Source organism: Myotis davidii, unplaced genomic scaffold, assembly GCF_000327345.1.
Source record: "Myotis davidii unplaced genomic scaffold, ASM32734v1 scaffold71, whole genome shotgun sequence".
Classification (NCBI taxonomy): domain Eukaryota; kingdom Metazoa; phylum Chordata; class Mammalia; order Chiroptera; family Vespertilionidae; genus Myotis; species Myotis davidii.
In genome coordinates this window covers 86994-93833 of record NW_006283588.1, presented here as the reverse complement: position 1 = coordinate 93833, position 6840 = coordinate 86994, and positions in this window count along the sequence as shown.

Here is a 6840-nt window from a genome sequence, read left to right as displayed (position 1 = left end):
TTCAGTCAATTCCTGAGGGCTCCCAGTATGCGGGAGGGGGCAGGCTGGGCTGAGGGACACTCCCCCTCACCCCCCACCCAGTGCACGAATTTCGTGCACCGGGCCCCTAGTATTCCTATAAAGCAGCTTATCTAGTGAGAAAGCTGTGACTGTTTATTCTTCACAGTGATTGGTTATGATACTAGAATTTTCAGATTGTTACCTCATATTAACCCTGGGAAACAGTTCCATTTATGCATATATTTCCAGAGGCATAACAAGAAATGATCCATATCAAGTTAATCTTGCAAAATAAGCAAAATTAAGCTTTGTCTGTATGACTAAACTGGTTTGTTTGCTCAGGGAATTTTCAAAGCCAGTCTTCATTTAATACACACACACACACACAATGCATAGAATATATAGTGCATATATAATTACAGTGGGGCCTTGACTTATGAGTTTAATTTGTTCCGTAATGGAGCTCGTAACTCAAATTACTCGTATGTCAAATCAAAAGTGAACAAGTGCGATACATGATGCTGGGCTGATGTTGGGGTGTTCACTGTGACATTCACTGCGCCAACTAGTGGTGGGGTATCTGAAGCTGGCTTGTAACCTGAATTTTAGCTTGCAACTCAAAGCAAAAAATCGGCCGAGAGATGGCTCGTATCGTGAAAAACTCGTTAGTCGGGACACTCGTAAGTCAAGGCCCCGCTCTATATGTAATTCATTATATATGATGTAATTATATAATAGGACATTTATTTTGAAACTTTGTACTTCCAAGCTGATATTATTTGGGAAACACTTGCCCACTTCATACACTGAAGTTTATCTTCAGTTTTTATATTAAATATAGAGTTGAAATTCAATATTTCTTTAGATCCAGCCTAAAAAGTAATTCTTTATTTCATTCTAAAGGAAGTTTTCAACCCTATTAAACCTTGATACTCACTTTTTATAACAAACTAGATGCCTGGTGCATGAAATTTGTGCCGGGGAGGGTCCCCTCAGCCCAGCCTACACCCTCTCCAATCCGGGACCCCTCGGGGGATGTTCGACTGCTGGTTTAGATCTGACCCCCCTGCTGGCCTTGTTGCCCCACGCAGCCTGCTGTTTGGTCGTTACTGTTACTGTGATGGCATCCCAGACAATTTGCATATTCCTCTATTATTAGTATAAATATTTTAGCATCTCCTTAACTCTCTTAAAATTCATTTCATAGGTAATATTATTCCCCATAACATAATTTAAAACATCAATACAATGCTCTAACTAAAGTATAAAGAAGTAAAAGGAAAATTACAATTTTATACTATAGGGGCATTATAGGAAAAGACATAATGAAGTAGACATATGCTTGCCCTTATTGGTACATCACATATGAAAGTGACAGCTACAAATGAAGGCTAAACCAGGTGTCTTATATCGGTAAGTAAAATGTCCCAAATTAGTAATAGGGTTTTCTGAAATGGCAAACAGGCTTTTAGTAAAGCAAGCAACACAAAGTATGGTCTTCCCTCTCTTTACTTTGCAGTTGCATTCATGGACTGCAGTGTATATTGAAACCATGAAAAAGATATTTTGTGTTTATATGTAAAATGGAGTTGGGTTCTAGGATCGGATAATCATAAATAGGGTGTTTGGTTTATTTGAGTTTCTTACGCAAATATCCGGTGGATATTCAAAATTTAGAGGAACTGTTTTATGCCAACAGGTGCTATTCAAATATCGTGACAGGGAATCCTCCTTCCCACACAGATTTACAAACAGCCCCTGGAGGCAATTCCAAAACAGTCTACCTTTGAAACCACTGTTCTGAAGACTTAGATCTCTTCCTCCAAAGGAACACAGTGTTAACGAATTTTACTCACTGACTTGAGATTTGAATCAAAGAACAAATGCGTCATTGCTGAAAACCGGGCTGTCTTAAAATCAAAAGGCGGTAAGTTGATCACAATGAGCGGAGTCTTTTCCTAGTGCTTTCTGATTCAGGAGAGGACTGAAATGACTAGTTTATTTACAAACAAAACGAGCTAAGTCTCTGAAAGCATTTCTCAGCATTTTATAAGGGCAGCTGGCCCCAAGTCCAAGTGATGCCTTAGGAGCTTTGTCATGGGGAATAACACTATAGCAAATGCATGTCCAGTGATGAGCTGAATGAAATGGTGGGACTAAGAGGCAGTATTCTCAGCTTCTGCTTCTCCAAACAGCATCCTCTGCAGAAACCATGTCATGCTGGCTTGAACAAGCATCCCTTCTGCGGAGCTAAGTGTCATTTGCTTGTCTGGAAATAGCATAAATCACAGGCACTTCCTATATGTCAGACGCCAAATAGTGAAGTGGGGATGTGCAGGGAAGTAAGACTGGATTAAAAGGAAAGAGATGAGGCAATAAATCTCAATCCTGTCCTTGCATTGGGATCTCTTGGGAAGCCTTTAAAAAATGGTGATGCCTGGGTCTGTCTTTATGATACTCTTTTTCTAATTTTATTTCTTTTGTGCTCTTATTTTTGCAAACTATCTGTCCTCAGTGGGATTATTTGAAATACATCTCAGTATTTTTCTGCTGAATTTGAGGCTCAGGATTTTTAGAAAATATATATTTTTATTGATTTCAGCGAGGAAGGGAGAGGGAGAGACAGAAACCTCAATGATGAGAGAGAATCATTGATTGGCTGCTCCTGCATGCCCCCTATTGGGAATCGAGCTGACAACCCTGGCATGTGCCCTGACTGGAAATCAAACAGTGACCTCCTGGTTCATGGGTCAATGTTCAACCACTGAGCCACACCAGCTGGGCAGAGCTCAGGGTTTTATAACCATCTTCTTAGGAAATAGAAAACCAGTGACTACACTTGTTTCATTATCCATTACTCCCTCCGCTTAACCTCCTACTCATTGATGCTAAAAGCTGACTGTAGTACTATCTCCTTGTCTCTCTAATTCACATTCCCCTAGCCATGAATTTAACATGACATTTTCAATGTAATGACAGTTCCCCACCCGCCTCCTGCTTTTTTCCATCTCAATCCATTTGAACTTGTTAGCTTAACTTGTTCTATAGTGATGTCAACTCATGACATTCGGACTGCATTGGGTGGTGGTAGGACCTCAGCATCAATTTGATGAGCTCATTGGATTACTCTAACCTGCAGTCAGAGCAAAGGGCACTAATCTGGCAACTGGATACGAAAGAGAGAACATTTGTCTCTGTTGCCAGTGCAGAGTTTTCACAAAGTAGTTACATACATATGGATGCTTCCCCAAAGGAGATTTGGGCCACAATATTGTATTCATCCTGAAATATTAACTAGAATTATGACCTTGGGCTGGTTAATTTATCTCTCTAAGACTTAATGTCATCTGTCAAATGAGGTTAGACAGAACCTGCTTCACACAGGTGTGAGGCTTAAATGAGATAATGTGTGAATCATTTAGCATATGCTTGATAGAAAGTGCTCACTAGATAACTGCTTTCTTATAATCATCACTAGAGGCCCGGTGCATGACATTCATGCACGGGGGGGATGGGGGGGCCTCAGCCTGGCCTGCGACCTTTGGCAGTCCAGGAGCCCTCAGGGGATGTCTGACTGATGGCTTAGGCATCAGTTGGACATCCTTAGCACTGCCAAGAGGTGGGCCACTGCACTTGCCAGCCATCAGCCCAGCTGGTGGCTGAGCAGCACACCCCCTGTGGGAGCACACTGACAACCAGGGGGAAGCTCCTGCGTTGAGCATCTGCCCCCTGGTGGTCAGTATGCATCATAGCGACCAGTCGTTCAGCTGTCTAGTCGATTTGCATATTATCCTTTTATTATATAGGATAGTATTATTATTAAATGGAATAAAAATTGGATTTAGGATTCAGAACACAGCAAATATGCCTCCATGAAGAAGTACACATTCTAAAATGCAAACAAAAATATTTAAAAATCATTTTATATTCTTAGAGAGTTTTTCCTTTGAATGTGGATGAGAGGCAATTTAACAGATTTTCAATATTCAGTTATGAATCTGTCCCCCATCTTTTTTGCCATTCCCAGCCTTGAACCTCTATCTTGTTAATCCTCCAAAAGCCCACATTAGGCTTTATTTTTTAGGTTTTTTTTTATTAGGCTTGGTTTATTTTCTCTCAGAAGATCCAATTTCTGTCCATTCATGCTCTATAAATATTAATTCTACACTTGTGCAGCCAGTACTTTTCTGGCCCTAAGGGCTCCACAGAATAGACTAGGACCTTCATATATAATGCGTAGTCTACAGGGTTGGTGAGAGAAGATAAGATGAGCTGTGGTTTTGAAATTGAAAAAACAGGCTGGGAAAATAATATTGAAAGTAAAAAAAAAATACATTAAAAAAAAGAATGGACTGGAGAGTCAGACTGATAATCACTTCAGTTCTTTCCCACCACCAGGGGGAGAGGAGGACAAGGGGAGGGGAGAGGTGGGAAGGTGAGAGGAGGGAAAGGGAAGATTGTGACAGATGTAGACATTTAAGCAGTCAGTAATTTCCTGGCTCGTTGAGGAACAACAGGGAAATGCTCTATTGGTGGCCTAGTTCTGCACTGAGGCTTTGGGAGATGTTCCCGAAACAGCCTAGGTTCTGTTTTATTCACCTTCCCAATGAATCTGGCACAGTATTGCATATCTAGAATGATGTTCCTTGTGCTAATCAGGTGGGAGATTTTTATGAAAATGAGCCCCAACATAATACATCTGCTATCATATTTATTTTATTGGTTAGAAAACAGTGGTGGAAGGAAGATAATTATTATGTGCTCTTTTCTCCATTTTGTGTTCTGTGCCAATGTATATATTACCTAGTCTGATGATAATGATGATGATGATGATGATGACAATGAAATTAAGTCCACCAAATATTTGTGGGTGATGCAATTTTTTTTTAATCCTCACCTGAGGATATTTTTTCATTGATTTTTAGAGAGAGTGGAAGAGAGAGGGAAAGACAGAGAGAAATATCGATTGGTTGCCTCCTGAACACACCAGCCAGGGAACCTGCAACCTAGGTATGAGCCCTTGTTCTGGATTTAGGATTCAGAACACAGCAAATATGCCTCCATGAAAAAGTACACATTCTAAAATGCAAACAAAAAGATTTAAAAATCATTTATATTCTTAGAAAGTTTTTCCTTTGAATGTGGATGGGGGTTAATTTGCATATTATCCTTTTATTATATAGGATAGTATTATTATTAAATGGAATAAAAATTGGATTTAGGATTCAGAACACAGCAAATATGCCTCCATGAAGAAGTACACATTCTAAAATGCAAACAAAAATATTTAAAAATCATTTTATATTCTTAGAGAGTTTTTCCTTTGAATGTGGATGAGAGGCAATTTAATAGATTTTCAATATTCAGTTATGAATCTGTCCCCCATCTTTTTTGCCATTCCCAGCCTTGAGCCTCTATCTTGTTAATCCTTGACCAGCACTGAACCCGGAACCCTTGGCCCACAGTCAGTGCTCTATACACTGAGCCAAACCATCTCGGGCTGCAAATTTTATTGTAGATTTTGTAGGGAGATGGATTAGACTAGTGTGCATATCTAGTGGGGAAAATTTTAAAAAAAATTCTTCGTAGAGACTTTCTTCTCCCAAAGTTCTTCTCAGCTGTCATTTCCCAAATTTCCTGATTCTTTTCCCCACAGGTTTCTCTTACTTTCTGAATCCCTCACTTTCTTCTCTCCCCATGGCATTTTAGTAAATTTCTTGTAATAGTTAAGTACTTTAGAATAAACCAACTCAAAGAGAGATGTTTTCTTGTAAAAGTAAAGAAAACCACACAAGTGCACACTGTTCTTGAGTAGTTATTGTTTTGCAATAAAAGGTTTAGAATTCTAAGCAGTAGTTGGATTGCAAACCACTTTTTTGCTTTGCTAGCTGGCTCTCTGGTAGACTATGTCAATAGGGGGTGCTAGGAGCCTGGAGGTTGAAGGAGGAAGGACTTGTTTCTTGCTTGCCTTTTTTAAAAAAATATTTTTTTTATTGATTTCAGAGAGGAAGGGAGAGAGATAGAAACAACAATGATGAGAGAGAATCATTGATTGGCTGTCTCCTGCACAGCCCCTACTGGGAATTGAGCCTGCAACCTGGGCATGTGCCCTTGACCAAGACCTTTCAGTTTGTAGACCTACACTCTCTCCACTGAGCCAAACCAGCAAGGGCTCTTGTTTGTCTTCTGATTCTGAGTGTCATCCCAGCAATGCTTCTTAACAGCTGTTCATTCGTTTAGTAGCAGCCCAGTCCACTTTGAAGCTTTTCTAACACATGTAAAAACAGCTTCATTGCATGTCCCCTCATAGACACCAGCACCTCCTGGCTGATGCCCCCTTCCCCAAAACTAATAGTGAACCAAGGATGGCTCACTTGGTTCACTATTGCATGTCCAGAATCTAAAACAATGTTTAGCTATAGAAGGTGCCTAATAAATATTTTATGAATGAATAAATTCAAACAGACCAGAAATACAGTGGATTTCAAATGTCAAAAGTAATTCTCTCCTTATTCCCCGCCCTCCCTGCCCCGCCAAGTCCACTATCTCAGGGGCTTTGCATTATTCTTACCAAAGTAGGCATTAATTGTTCCATTTTTAAATGAGAAAACTGGGGATCAAAGGCTTTAGTAGATCACACAACTTAACCAACTACTGTCCTTATACATAACAGATTGGGGTTCAAACTCTGCATTACATCTGAATCCTAAATCTGAGCTCTTTTCCTGCTGCCCTACAAACACTGTGATATTTAAGGACTAGTGGGAGAGTCATTGACAAAGTATACTTATTCCAATGTTACACATGAACACAGAATGTGTAACTCAGGAGCAAACATTT